General features: G+C 44.9%; 1 protein-coding gene across 8 annotated transcripts in view; it reads right to left on the reverse strand.

Moving 5' to 3' along the window:
* The window catches only part of LOC140714203 (NACHT, LRR and PYD domains-containing protein 3-like), a 99,727-nt gene that overhangs the window by 41,817 nt on the left and 43,248 nt on the right, over positions 1-14,662 (reverse strand). For 2 of the 8 annotated variants that reach the window (XM_073025210.1, XM_073025194.1), the window contains exon 3: positions 8,941-8,977. The exons of the other annotated variants lie outside the window; for them this stretch is intronic. The gene's annotated coding sequence lies outside the window, so the exon portion shown is untranslated. The remainder of the gene's footprint in view (positions 1-8,940; positions 8,978-14,662) is intronic. 8 annotated transcript variants of the gene reach the window in all.

Here is a 14,662-nt window from a genome sequence, read left to right on the forward strand (position 1 = left end):
AAGTAGCAGAATTGCTGGAAAGAGGGAAATTTGTGCTGACGCCAGCCAGGATAGCAGCATATCAGATGCTATTCACATTTCCAGACATAACTATACAGAGATGCACTACCAGTAATATAGCTGATTTTGTCCCTTTGGGCTATGAAGGAGAACCCCATGATTGTGTAGGGAAGACGACGGCATTTGCCAAATTGAGAGCAGATTTACGGTCAGAACCACTAGAGGATGCAGATAAAAAGGTTCTGTTCGTAGATGGCTCTTGTTATAGGGATTATGATGGAAATCATGCAGGGTTCTCAGTAGTGCAGCAGGATCAGTCAAGCTATAAGATTATTAGGATGGAGTCCTATCCCCAACCGTGTTCCGCCCAACTAGCGGAAATCAAAGCCCTGACAGCTGCGTATGAAATGATGGAAGGTGAGAAAGTAGACATCTATACTGATTTGGCATATGCTCATGGAGTATGCCATTTGTTCGGGGCAGTGTGGAAACAGAGAGGTTTTAAAAAAAGCAGTGGAGATCCCATACAACATTGTCAGCGAATTCTAGACTTAATAAAAGCCATAATGCATTGGCTATAGTAAAATGCCAGGCACATAAGAAGGGAAATGATGTAATAACAAAGGGAAATCAAGCTGCGGACGAGGCAGCCAGAAAAGCGTCTGGATGTACATCAGCTGTCATTGCCCCCCCAGGTAAGCCTAGCTCCAGAACCTGTGGTAGAGGACCTAATTGAAATACAAGGCAACTTTGGCAGAACAGACAATGTGGAGACGAAGGGGAGCCAAGCAGAACCCGGAAGGCTTGGAAGATGGTTTGTTGGTAGCGCCCACCCCTCTACTGACGATTCTGATTTCAGAAGCGCATGGGATTGACCATTGTGCAAGGGGGGGAAGTGATAAAGAAAATAAAGAAGGATGGTTTTTGGTCACCTTATTTACAGGCTTCAGTGGACTTTGTCTTGTCACAATGCGAGGTATGCGCACATGCAGGGTTCAGATATCAGTTATTTGACTGGTTAGAAAGTAAACTCAGAGGATGGGGTGCATGGCTGACTAAAATGGCAATAACTCAGTATTGTATTGTTGAGCTGTGCGCTTGTTCTGTGCTGTTTTCTTCCTTGTCTCAAGTCTCTTGTAATGCGTGCTGCAACCAAACAATTTCCGATGCTCGTGGCAATTACTGAAGCAAGCTCAGTGGAGAAAGAAACACCGAAAATGTATCGTTACAGCCTACAACACCTGCAGGATGAACAACAGCAAAACGACAGTGTGGGAGTAGATTGTAAGGGCTTCTGAGTTTTTTTCCCCCTGTCTCAGGTACAAAGGGACAGGTTTTTGGCTCAGCGGCCCAGGGTAACAGGGAGAGAATACTTTGAGGTCTTGGCGCAGAAAATTATAGTTTAACCCGAGATTTGGGAATAAGTGCTTGAGTTTATTGGGGCTCTTAGTCTTTCTCTGTGTTATGGGTCTCAAAGGGGGGATATATTGGAGTATAAAAATTGCATTGTTTGCTGTGTAACCAAATCTATGTAGTCAGCTTTGAACTTGCTATTTGCTATGCGTGTATCCAATTTAGTAGGAGAATGAAATCTTAAGAATGTAGAAGACAATGGTGTGTTAATGAGAGGTAGCTAAGAGATGTAGATTAGAACATGATTAAGTCAATGGGTAGAAACAATAGTGGCAGATGTACTTGTGATACACAACTATAGACCGATTGGATATACTAATGCAACTAAACCAGGAGATTGCTATAAAAAATGCTATGTACAAGGATCGGTGGGCAATCAGCGACTAGCTCAATAACTGTCTCAGCTTTGATTTGCAAATTAAAGTTTAATACTTCTTGAAGAATCTTCTGCGTCTCCTGGTCGTTTGTGGGGCACGAGAAACCACGACATATGTGAAATCAGGCATGGGGGCGAGGTGAAGTGAAGAGCTGGGAAGCATGGCTAGAAAAAAGGGTATCTGATAGGGGAAGACACCTGGCACGTGGCCAGGGCGTCTGACGGCGGGCAGGTGGGAGGCTGCAGTTCAGGCCGGCAGGCTGTCCGAGGCAATGAAGCCCTCAAAACGGCTTCGGCACCTTGAGTCCAAGCAACCTGCACTTAAAAGACAAACGCGTTGAGATTTTTCAGTGGAAAAAACGTGAGCAAGCGGGACGGAAGTTAAGTGCCGAGAGCCACGAAAACTAAATTGCAGAATAAACTGCTTAAGGAACCTGCTTCGAGTATCGCTGTATTCCGGTCGTGTTTAACACCAACCCCTCACCCCCGTCAGTCGGTCCACAAGAATATTGTCAATATTAAACAGGTCTGCGGTGCAAAAAAGGGTGGGCATCCCTGGTGTTTATACATTATTTCTACTTCCGGGTTACGGGGTTTTACTTCCGGTCTTTTCTGCCCCGGTGTGCATCCGTGTAATTAATCGATCTCGCCTTTCACTAAGGCCGAGGTAGGGGATCTTGGGCTTAAAACAGTTGGTGACCACTAATCTACAGCATCGGGTGCTCTGGTGTTGCCTACTGTGTATGGTGAGACCCAACGCAGACTGGGAGACAGCTTCAGCAGGAAAGGCAGGTTGTCCTGCAGGCCACCTATTTCAATTCTACTTCCCATTTCCATTCTGACATGACAGTCCATGGCCGCCTCTACTCCCATGTATGAGGCCACACTCAGGTTGGAGGAGCAACACCTTGTATACAATCTGGGTAGCCTCCAGCCTGATGGCATGAACATTGATTTCTCAAACTTTCAGAAATTGCCCTCCCCCCTACTCCTTCACCAGTCCCCATTCCCATTTCCTTCTCTCACTTTATCTCCTTATCTTCGTATTAGCTCTCTCTTGCACTCATCCCCCTTCTGTTTCTTCAATTTGTTGGTTGGGGACCACTGAATTACACTGTGTGTTGCGGGGGAACTACACGCATGCGCACTGGGCAGAAAGAACGGAACTAAAACTCCGCAACCCGGAAACAATCTCTCAACAGTATTTGTGTATTTATTTTTCATTTTTTTCCGGGATCTACTGGGAAAGTCTCAAAGATCAACCTGTCGATCGCGATCGATGGGTTGGCGACCACTATTGTAGATGGTTCCAACAGACTCTTGGGTGAAGTGTCGCCTCACCGAATGGCAGTGAGGGAGGAGCAGTATGGCAGGTGCCTCCTACCCAACGGTCTGAATGAGTTAGATGGTGAGGACAGCTCCTCCTGCAATGGAGTGGTGGCCCAGCTTGAAGGGAAGGGGGAAGGCCTTTTCCTCCTAGTATGTTGTATTCTTACATAATGAGGTGGAGGGGTCTCAGGAGGTTGTCTAGACAGTGTTCTGGTTTTGTTCCACACACTGATCAGGAGACTAAATGACCACAGGAAACGGCCTCTAGTGTAATGTAGAGACAATGACATGGGATTAATGTAGGATCAGTGTCAAAGTTATCAATGGCCAGCACACACTCAGTGGACCAAAGGGCCTGTTTCTGTGTTGTATGACTTTGTGACTCTCTCACCCTTCCACCCTCAACTTCGCTGCCTTGAACTTTCATGTCCTCTACATTCTCCACAACCCCTCCCCTTGACACCTCACACTGTACCAATATCTCATGCTTCGAACTGAGACAAAGGTAACATTCAGTGGAAGGTCAATGCTGTGAAAATTCCCCTGATTTCAATCTGTTTGTATCTGGTGGTACACAGAGACAACAGAACAGGCCAGAATTCACCAGAGGGATGTTCCTATTAGATATGGAATGACCACAGAAGCAAGAGTGAATCATTTGGAATGTTTTGCAGAGAAACAGAATATTCAATCCAACAAACTACATGGCCATCCCTCTGCGTCTTGCAAGTGCCCCCCCCCCCCCATTTCTGTTTATTATTATTGCTTTCCCTGTACCAGCTCACCACACTATTCCAAGAACACTGGATGAATGTGCATTGTGGCTTTCAACATGTGATACCTACATGACTGAAATGAACAGCCCTTTGTTCTCAATCTGTGGGTTTCCTGTTGCCTATAATTTCCTGTCTTTTGCCTCCCTCCCTTCCTAAGGAGTGGAGTGACATTTGTAATTTTAAACTCCTCTGAAACCATCCCAGAATCTAGTAATTGTTGGAAGATCATTCCCAATGTCTCCAAATTGTTCCAGCCACCTCTTTCAGAACCCTGGAGTGTACTGCACCTGGTCCAGGGACACCTACTTTCAGAACTTTCAACTACACAAGCAACTTCTTCGTAATAGCAACTGCACTCAGTTCTGCCTCAACACTCGAAATTCTGGCACAGTAGTGGTGTCTTTCACAGTAAAGATCAAATACAAAATACTTATTATGTGTGTCTGTCTTTCTTTATTCCCGATTACAACCTCTCCAGAGCATTTTCCACTTCCGTCCCTATTTTACTCTTTATATCTCCAAACAAGCTTTTGATATCTTCTGTTCTATAATGCACTAATTAATCTTCATATTTCATCTTTTCTCCTTATTGCTTCTTCATTGCCTTCACTTGTTTTTTTAAAAATCCTCCAGCTTCCCACTTATTTTTGCTTTATTGCATTCCCTCTCTTTTGATTTTAGCCTGTCTTTGACTTCCCCTTTTCAGCCACAAGTGACTCATCCTCCCTTTACAGTATTTCTCCATCTGTGGTATTTATCTGTCCTGCAGCTTACAAATTACTCCCAGAAACTCCATTGCTGGTCTGCCATCATTCCTGCTAATGTCCACTTCCAATCAACTTTGGCCAGGTCCTCTCTCATGCCTCGGTAGTTCCTGATATATCTGATTTTAGCCTCTCTCTCTCAAACTGCAGGGTGAATTCTGTCATATTGTAATCACTGCCCCATTATGCAATACCAAATCCAGCTATCTTTTCCCAGGTGGGCTCAAACACAAGCTGCTTTAAAAGCCATCTGTTAGGCATTCTACAAATTCCTAATTTTGGGATCGGTACCAAGATGATTTTCCCAATCTAACTGCAAATTTAACACGCACCTTCCCCCCCCCCCCCCCCCCCCATGGCTATCATATTGACCTTTTCACATTCCCTTTCTATTTCCTGCTGTAATTAGTAGCCCACATCCTAACGACTGATCCAAGGCCTGGATACAACTCCCATCAGGGTCTTTTTATCCTTGCAGTTTCTTAATACTACCCACAAGGATTCTACATTTTTGACACAGGTAGGAAAAGGGAAGGGGTCCTGAAAACAGACTACAGGGAGTTTGGAAGGAAGTTGAGAAGCAGGACCGCAAAGGTAGTAATCTCGGTATTACTGCCTGTGCCACATGACAGTGAGTAGAAGAATAGAATGAGGTGGAGGATAAATGCGTGGCTGAGGGATTGGAGCAGGGGGCAGTGATTCAGATTTCTGGATCGTGATCTCTTTTGGGGCAGGTGTGACCTGTACAAAAAGGACGGGTTTCTCTTGAATCCCAGGAGGATCAATATGCTGGTGGGGAGGTTCGGTAAGGTTACTGGGGAAGAGTTTGAACTAGAATTGTTGTGGGAACCAAACTAAAGAGACTGGGGAAGAGGCGGTTGGCTCACAAATAGAGAAAGCTTGGAGACTGTGTGAGGGAGGATAGGCAGGTGATAGAGAAGGGATGCGCTCAGACCGACAATTTGAGATGTCTATTTTAACGCAAGGATTATTGTGAACAAAGCGGTTGAGCTTGGAGCATGGAGATATGATGTGGTGGCCATTAAAGAGACTTGGACGGCTCAGGAACAGGATTGGTCACTTAAAGTACCGAGTTTTAGATGTTTCAGAAAGGGCAGGGAGGGAGGCAAAAGAGGTGGGGGTGTGGCACTATTGATCAGAGATAGTGTCACAGGTGCAGAAAAGGTGGATGTCATGGAGGGATTTGCCTACAGAGTTTCTGTGGGTGGAGGTTAGGAACAGGATGGGGTCTATAACTTTACTGGGTGTTATTTATAGGCCGCCCAATAGTAAGAGAGATATCAAGGAGCAGATAGAGAAGCAGGTCCTGGAAAGGTGTAATAATAACAGAGTTGTCATGATGGGCGATTTTAATTTCCCAAATATCGATTGGCACCTCCCTAGAGCGAGGGGTTTAGATGGGGTGGAGTTTGTTAGGTGTGTTCAGGAAGGTTTCTTGACACAGTATGCACAGTAGGCTATCAGGCAGGAACTTGGAAGCTTAAATTGGGAACAGATGTTCTCAGGGAAAGGTATGAAAGAAATGTGGCAAATGTTCAGGGGCTATTTGTGTGGAGTTCTGCATAGGTACGTTCCAATAAGACAGGGAAGTTATGGTAGGGTACAGGAACCGTGGTGTACAAAGGCTCCAATAAATCTAGTGAAGAAGAAAAGAGAAGCTTACAAAAGGTTCAGAGAGCTAGGTAATGTTAGAGATCTAGAAGATTATAAGGCTAATAGGAAGGAGCTTAAGAAGGAAATTAGGAGAGCCAGAAGGGACCATGAGAAGGCCTTGGCGGGCAGAATCAAGGAAAACCCCAAGGCATTCTACAAGTATGTGAACAGCAAGAGGATAAGACATGAAAGAATAGGACCTATCAAGTGTGACAGTGGGAAAGTGTGTATGGAACTGGAGGAAATAGCAGATGTACTTAATGAATACTTTACTTCAGTATTCACTATGGAAAAGGATCTCGGTGATTGTAGCGATGACTTGTCACGCACTGAAAAGCTTGAGCATGTAGATATTAAGGAAGAGGATGTGCTGGAGCTTTTGGAAAGCATCAAGTTGGATAAGTCTCCAGGACCGGATGAAATGTAAGCCAGGCTAACGTGGGAGGCAAGGGAGGAGATTTCTAAGCCTCTGGCAATGATCTTTGCATCATCAATGGGGACAGGAGAGGTTCCAGAGTATTGAAGGGTTGCGGATGTTGTTTCTTTAATCAAGAAAGGGAGTAGAGACAGCCCACAAAATTATAGGCCAGTGAGTCTTACTTCAGTGGTTGGTAAGTTGATGGAGAAGATCCTGAGAGGCAGGATTTATGAACATTTGGAGAGGTATAATATGATTAGGAGTAGTCAGCATGGCTTTGTAAAGGGTGCCTTACAAGCCTGATGGAATTTTTTTGAGGATGTGACTAAACACATCGATGTAGTGTACATGGATTTCAGCAAGGCATTTGATAAGGTACCCCATGCAAGGCTTATTGAGAAAGTAAGGAGGCATGGGATCCAAGAGGACATTGCTTTCTGGATCTAGAACTGGCTTGCCCACAGAAGGCAAAGAGTGGTTGTAGACGGGTCATATTCTGCATGGAGGCCAGTGACCAGTGGTGTGCTTCAGGGATTTGTTCTGGGACCATTACTTTTCGTGACTTTTATAAATGACCTGGATGACGAAGTGAAGGGATGGGTTAGTAAGTTTGCTGATGACACAAAAGTTGGGGGGTGTTGTGGATAATGTGCAGGGCTGTCAGAGGTTACAGTGGGACAATGATAGGATGCAAAACCAGGCTGAGAAGTGGCATATGGAGTTCAACCCTAATAAGTGCGAAGTGGTTCATTTTGGCAGGCCAGGTATGATGGCAGAATATAGCATTAATGGTAAGACTCTTGGCAGTGTGAAGTATCAGAGGAATGTTGGGGTCCGAGTCCACAGGACGCTCAAAGCAGATGTGTATGTTGAGTCTGTGGTTAAGAAGGCGTATGGTGTATTGGCCTTCATTCTATCGTGGAATAAAATTTACGAGCTGAGAGGTAATGTTGCAGCTATATAGGAGCCTGGTCAGACCCTACTTGGGAGTACTGTGCTCAGTTCTGGTCACCTCACTACAGGAAGGATGTGGAAACCAAAGAAGGTGCAGAGAAGATTTACAAGGACGTTGCCTGGATTGGGGAGAATGTCTTATGAAAACAGGTTGAGTGAACTCGGCCTTTTCTCCTTGGAGCGACGGAGGATGAGAGGTGACTTGATAGAGGTGCATAAGATAATGAGAGGCATTGATGATGTGGATAGTCAGAGGCTTTTTCCCAGGGCTGAAATGGTTGCCACAAGAGGACACAGGTTTAAGGTGCTTGGAAGTATGTACAGAGATGTCAGGTTTTTTTTAATGCAGAATGTGGTGAGTGCGTGGAATGGATTGCCAGCAACGGTGGTGGAGGCGGATACAATAGGGTCTGTTAAGAGATTTTTGGATAGGTACATGGAGCTTAGAAAAACAGAGGGCTATGGGGAGGTCTAATCATTTCTAAGGTAGGGACATGTTTGGCACGACTTTGTGGGCCGAAGGGCCTGTATTGTGCTGTAGGCTTTCTATACTTCTATCTTCTCAATCCCATGCCAACTCTGTCATAAATCAATTTCGACCTCAAACCCACTACTTGCCCTCCCATCTATTCAATACAATGTGTATCCTTGCATGTTCACTTCCCAACTATGATCTTCTTTCAACCATGACTCACTGATGCTCACAACGTCATACCTGTCAATTTCTAACTGTGCTATGTCATTGCCATTACTCAGTGAGTATTCAAAGATAACACTTGCAGTGCTGTGTTCATCACCCTTTTCAATTTTGCCCCCATGTTACCATCAGTTAAATTTAAATCCCTTTCTGAGCTTCTTGCCTTTTTAACGCACTCTCCTTTCCTTTTGAAAGGTTCATTCATTATCAAAGCATGTCTGAAACTCTGAAATTTGTCTTCTCCAGAGAGCCACAAAATGAAGACAGAACATGGAAATCATTCAGAAAGAATCATCCCAGCCCCCATACAAAAACGAACAACATCCCGATCAACCCCCAAAACACATTTATCGACCCCACAAAAAAAATTAACAGAACACAAAGAACATTATCCCCCAAAACCCTCCCTTCACATAAAATGGAAAAGGAACGGGTGATAAAAGACAAAGAAAATTAAAACCATAAATCTAAAGAATTCAACAGTCCAAACCATAACATCCTAAGATACCATCAACACCACACAAGAGAGGCCTACTCACCTGCCACAGCGAGCTAGGCTGCTCACAGATTCCTTCTCTGTTAGAGAACAAAAAGAAAGCAGTTGGCGCTTAAGTCTTGCTCATCTTCCACATTTGCCATGACTGTGTCTCAGGCTACGTCCACACTAGACCGGATAATTCTGAAAACGCCGGTTTCCCGTAGAAGCGGTAGGTGTCCACACCAGACGTTTTTGAAAATACCTCCATCCACATTAAAACGGGCACCTGGGCAAATCTCCTACTGGGCACGCGTAGGACGCATCTACAGAAAACAAGCGACGTGTTTGGTGTCGAATCTCGCCGTGAAAGACTTGATGTGAGTATGTTCGGTTACAAACTAGAAAAACTTAAAAGGAAATTGCCAAACAACAGACAGCTGTTGGCTCTCACGCAGGAGGACTTAAAACTAACAAATACTGGAGCAAATGGAGGCAACCGACAGGCAGTTCACGTACAGTATGACCTGGCTGACGATGAACACTGAAAAACTGACTTACCCTGGAAACATTTCCTACAGCCATAGTCTCTTCACCGCTGAAAGGGATGACAGCTACAACTAAATGCAATAAGGCTTGTTACTGGGCAAAAGTGAAATTTGCTGTTGCCTCATTTGTTTGCCTTTACTTTTACCATGTCTTTCTGTATTATTTTACTGTACTTAACGTGCAATAAAACAAGTTACTGGGCAAAAGTGATTTTATTTTTACCTGAGTAAAAGTGAAACTTACAATTTTCCTTTTTTGGCCTTAACATTTTCACGTTTATGCCAAACATAAGCTACTACTTAAAAATGACATTTTGGAACTAATGACATCTATTGAATGTTTGCACAAGAAATACATTTAATAAAGCACCTTGTTAAATGTATAAAACATGTCTGCATCAGTGTTATCTTGTATTTCCATACAATGTTACATTAGGCTGTTACACATCTATTGTCAGAGAAGTACTTGCATAAATAGGTAAACCACCTTCATACCAGCAAGAAGAGAAAACGGGGCAAAGTGAGTATGCTTATTTATTCAGTAAGTTATGGGTCTAAGTATTTGGTGAGTACATATCTAACTCTTCTAGATTCAGTCGCGTTGCCGTCTGTTCTGAAATTGTCAGGTTGTGTGGGGGGGGGGGGGGGTTGAAATTCTCTGTCATACTGCAAAGCTGCAGTAACATTCTGCTCAGGGACAGTCTCCTGAAGCCGTCCGCCATTGTTGTTGTGTTGGAGAAAACAATGAAATGCTGTGCTGCTGCCATCATCTGTTCTGGCACATCATGACAGCGTTTTTAAAAAGCTCCAGTTACCCCAGAGCGTTTTTAGATTTACACACTCTGGAGAGAGTTTTAGAAAAGCTCTGTTTTCAGGGGAGGAGAACGCCGTTTCAGTGTGAATGGAGGGTCAAAATGAACAGAAAAAGCTTTGGTTATGGATTTATCCGGTCTAGTGTGGACGTTGCCTCAATCTTCAATGCTTTAATTGGTGAATCCTTAACCAGCAAAATGGAGCTGTACATCAGCCCACCACAAAGCCCTTTTCTCGGAGTACGCATTCGCTTCCTGGAATCTTCTCAGAGACAGCAAAGTGCTGCATCACTCAAACAACTTCCAAACTGTAAATTACAGGCTCTAACAACCCCAGGAAAACATTTATGGTGAAAAACTGATGTAAAGGAAGTAAGAAAATACATTTCCATGAGCTATCTGGAAGTTGTCAACTGAGGAAGTATTGTACATTGGACACATCTTGATCAAACTGTTCCAAACTCTTCCGAGTTGCTGAAATGTTGAACCTAATACTTAGGCTACGTCCACACTACACCGGATAAATCCATAACTGAAGCATTTTCTCTTCGTTTTTACCCTTCGTCCACACTAAAACGGCGTTTTCGTCCACCAAAACTGGAGCTTTTCAGAAACGCTCTCCAAAGTGTGTATTTTTGAAAATGCTGGATTGGCTGGATCAGTGTGGATGGGGTAACCGGAGAAATCTGAAAACACTGTCAGACGGTAGCGTGCTATTTCATTGTTTTCTTGAACGCAACCTAACAATTTCAGAACAGACGGCAACGAGACTGAAGCCAGAAGAGTTAGAAATGTACTCACCAAATACTTTGACCCATAACTTACTGAATAAATAAGTATACTCACTTTGCCCTGTTTTCTGTCCTTGCTTATATGAAGGTGGTTTACCTATTTATACAAGTACTTCTCTGACAATAGATGTGTAACAGCCTAATGTAACATTTTATGGAAATACAAGATAACACTGATGCAGACATGTTTTAATACATTTAACAAGATGCTTTTTTAATGCAACAGACTTAGTCAGTTTTTCTATGTTTGTCATCAGCCGGGTCAATCTGTCCGTGAACTCCCTGTCGGTTGCTTCCGTACGCTCCAGTATTTGTTTTTATTTTACTTTTAAGTTCTCCTGCGTGAAAGCCAACAGTTGTCCGTCGTTTTAAGTTTTTCTAGTCTGTATCTACACAAACGCGCACTTTTACAGCGAGATTCGACACCAAACATGTTGCTTGCTTTCGGTAGAGGTGTCCTGCACATGCGCAGGAGAAGAAGATTCGCCGAAATCTCTGTTTCAATGTGGATAGAGATATTTTTAAAAACGCATAGTGTGGATGCCTATCACTTTTATGCGAAACCGGCGTTTTCAAAATTATCCTGTCTAGTGTGAATGTAGCAGTTTAAAGACAAACTTCAACCTATCCCACTGACTGCAGCTTTGATCATTGATCTGCCTAAATTCTCACCCTGTTGATTTTGCTACCAGAAGTGAAAATACCCTTGATCTGGTTTATATTAACATAGCAGTTGCAGATTAAGCAGTTCCTTATCTGTTATCACAAAGTGCACTGCAGATGCTGTGGTCAAATCAAGATGTACAAAAAAGCTGGATGAACTCAGCAGGTCGGGCAGCATCCGTTGAAAGAAGCAGTCAACGTTTCGGGTCGAAACCCTTCGTCAGGACTAACGAAGGAGGGGGCAGGGGCCCTATAAAGAAGGTGGGGAGAGGGTGGAAAACCAATCAGAGGAAAGGTCAAGGGGTGGGGGTGGGGAAGCAGGGAGGGGATAGGCAGGAATGGTGAAGAAGGAATCTAAGGGGAAAGCACTATGGGTAGTAGAAGAAGGCAGAGTCATGAGAGGTGATAGGCAGCTAGAAGAGGAGACAGAGTAGAGGTGGGATGGGGAAGGGAGAGGGAGGGAATTACCGGAAGTCGGAGAATTCGATGTTCATACCAAAGGGCTGGAGTCTACCCAGACGGTATATGAGATGTTGTTCCTCCAACCGAAGTTTGCCCTCATCATGGCAGTAGAGGAGGCCATGTATGGACATATCCGAATGGGAATGAGAGGGAGAGTTGAAGTGAGTGGCAACCGGGAAATCCTGTCTGTCGTGGCGGACAAATCCTGTCTGTAGGTGCTCGATGAAGCGGTCCCCCAATCTGCATCAGGTCTCGCCGATGTAGAGGAGGCCACACCGGGAGATTACCCCAACAGACTCACAAGTGAAGTGTTGCCTCACCTGGAAGGGCTGTTTGGGGCCCCGAATGGTGTTAAGAGATGAGGTGTAGGGACAGGTGTAGCACTTACGCTTGCAGGGATAAGTAACTTTCACCCAGCCCTCAAATTCACTTCTCTCCCCTTTCTCGATCTCTCGGTCTCCATCTCTGGAGATAGACTGTCCACTGACATCTTCTATAAACCCAATGACTCCCATAACTACCTTGATTATAGCTCTTCCCACTCTGCCAATTGCAAAAATTCTATTCCCTATTCCCAGTTCCTCTGTCTCCGCCGCATCTGCTCCAAGGATGAAGCTTTCCATTCCAGGACATCCCAAATGTCCTCATTCATTAAGAATCGTGGTTTCCCTTCTGCTGTCATCAATGATGGCCTCATCTGCATCTCCTCCATTTCCCACACTTCAGCCCTCACCCCATCCTCCTGTCACCACAACAGGGACCGTGACCCCCTTGTCCTCACCTATCACCCCACCAGCCTCCGGAAGATCCAGCATATTACCCTCTGCAACTTCCGCCACCTTCAACAGGACCCCACCACTAAGGACATCTTTCCCTCTCTACCCCTCTCTGCTTTTCGCAGGGATCATTCCCTCCACGACTGCCTGGTCCACACGTCCCTCCCCACAGATCTCCCACCTAGCACTTATCCGCCACAACAGACAGGATCTCCCGGTTGCCACTCACTTCAACTCTCCCTTTCATTCCCATTCGGATATGTCCATACATGGCCTCCTCTACTGTCATGATGAGGCCAAACTTCGGTTGGAGGAACAACATCTCATATACCGTCTAGGTAGTCTCCAGCCCCTTGGTATTGTTACGTTCCCCGTAACTGGGTGGCTTACCAGCAAAGATAGAGAGGTCCGCTGAAGTCTGATGGTACTATTTTCAAACGTTTTTTATTTATAAAGGGGCACAAACGTATGGTTAATACAAAGCATTTAGATCATATATGTCGTCAATACTCAATCTAAAGCACAGGTATAGTAATAATCAATCAGAAATAAGCTCTATCATTGTCTAAGGGATAATACTGAGTCCAATGGAATATAAAAGTCACTCAGAAATCTGCAGGCTTTTCCGTTTGGGAACCGCTGGCATTTCACGTGTTGGAGAGAGAGGATTTGTGAGAGAAAGGAACACTTGCCCGTTGTCTTTGCGAAGCAAATCCCTGTTGTTAGTTAAAAACGGTTTTTCCTTTGGTTTCAGCCACAGACTCCCGATCCGGAATCTAACGCACGTGGCTTCCTTCAAAATGGCTTCCCGCTCTGACGGGAAACGCTATCGTGTCTTCTTAGTATGTCTCCTTGGTGCGTCTGAGGGACCACCTCGGCAGCCCACCTTTTATCGGGACTTGCAGGGTTGTAGCTGTCAATCAGGGTGGGGTGTGGCAATCTTTCCCCATCACCCAGCCCACGTTGCCCTGAGGGTTTGCACGTAGTCCAGTCCCCATTTCACAAAGGTGTCTCCAAGAGACAATGGCTATGTCCGTGGCTTTTGTCTGGCTGAGAGGCCAGACCACATTCCAAACCTTAAGGCTTCTCTCTTATTTTCCTGAGTCCAACTTCAGCACGTCGCTCTCTCTCTCTTGCGATTCTCACAAAGGAGGGGGCTGGGGTCATAACAGTATGAACATCGAATTCTCCAACTTCTGGTAATTTCCTCCCTCTCCCTTCCCCATCCCACCTCTACTCTGTCTCCTCTTCTAGCACCTCTTCTACCACCTCTCATGACGCTGCCTTCTTCTACTACCCATAGTGCTTTCCCCTTAGATTCCTTCTTCACCTCTCCTGCCTATCCCCTTCCTGCTTCCCCTCCCCCACTCCTTGATCTTTCCTCTGATTGGTTTTCCATCCTCTCCCCACCTTCTTTATAGGGCCCCTGCCCCCTCCTTCTTTAGTCCTGACAAAGGGTTTCGACCCAAAACGTTGACTGCTTCTTTCAACGGATGCTGCCCGACCTGCTGAGTTCACCCAGCTTTTTTGTATGTCCTTATCTGTTATGCTAATTCCAGCATAGAAACCACTGATCAAACTGGCCAAACTAGTTCTGGGGGAGCAACCTCAGCATTGCAAGACTGCTCTGAAAACATGAACTGGAGTATGTTCAAAAAGGATGCTACCTCTGGCAACCACGTTAGCATCGACAATTATGGATAACTCTGAACATCCTCTACATAGCACCATCCA

The sequence above is a fragment of the Hemitrygon akajei genome, chromosome 2 (assembly GCF_048418815.1).
Source record: "Hemitrygon akajei chromosome 2, sHemAka1.3, whole genome shotgun sequence".
In the NCBI taxonomy this organism is placed as follows: Eukaryota; Metazoa; Chordata; class Chondrichthyes; order Myliobatiformes; family Dasyatidae; genus Hemitrygon; species Hemitrygon akajei.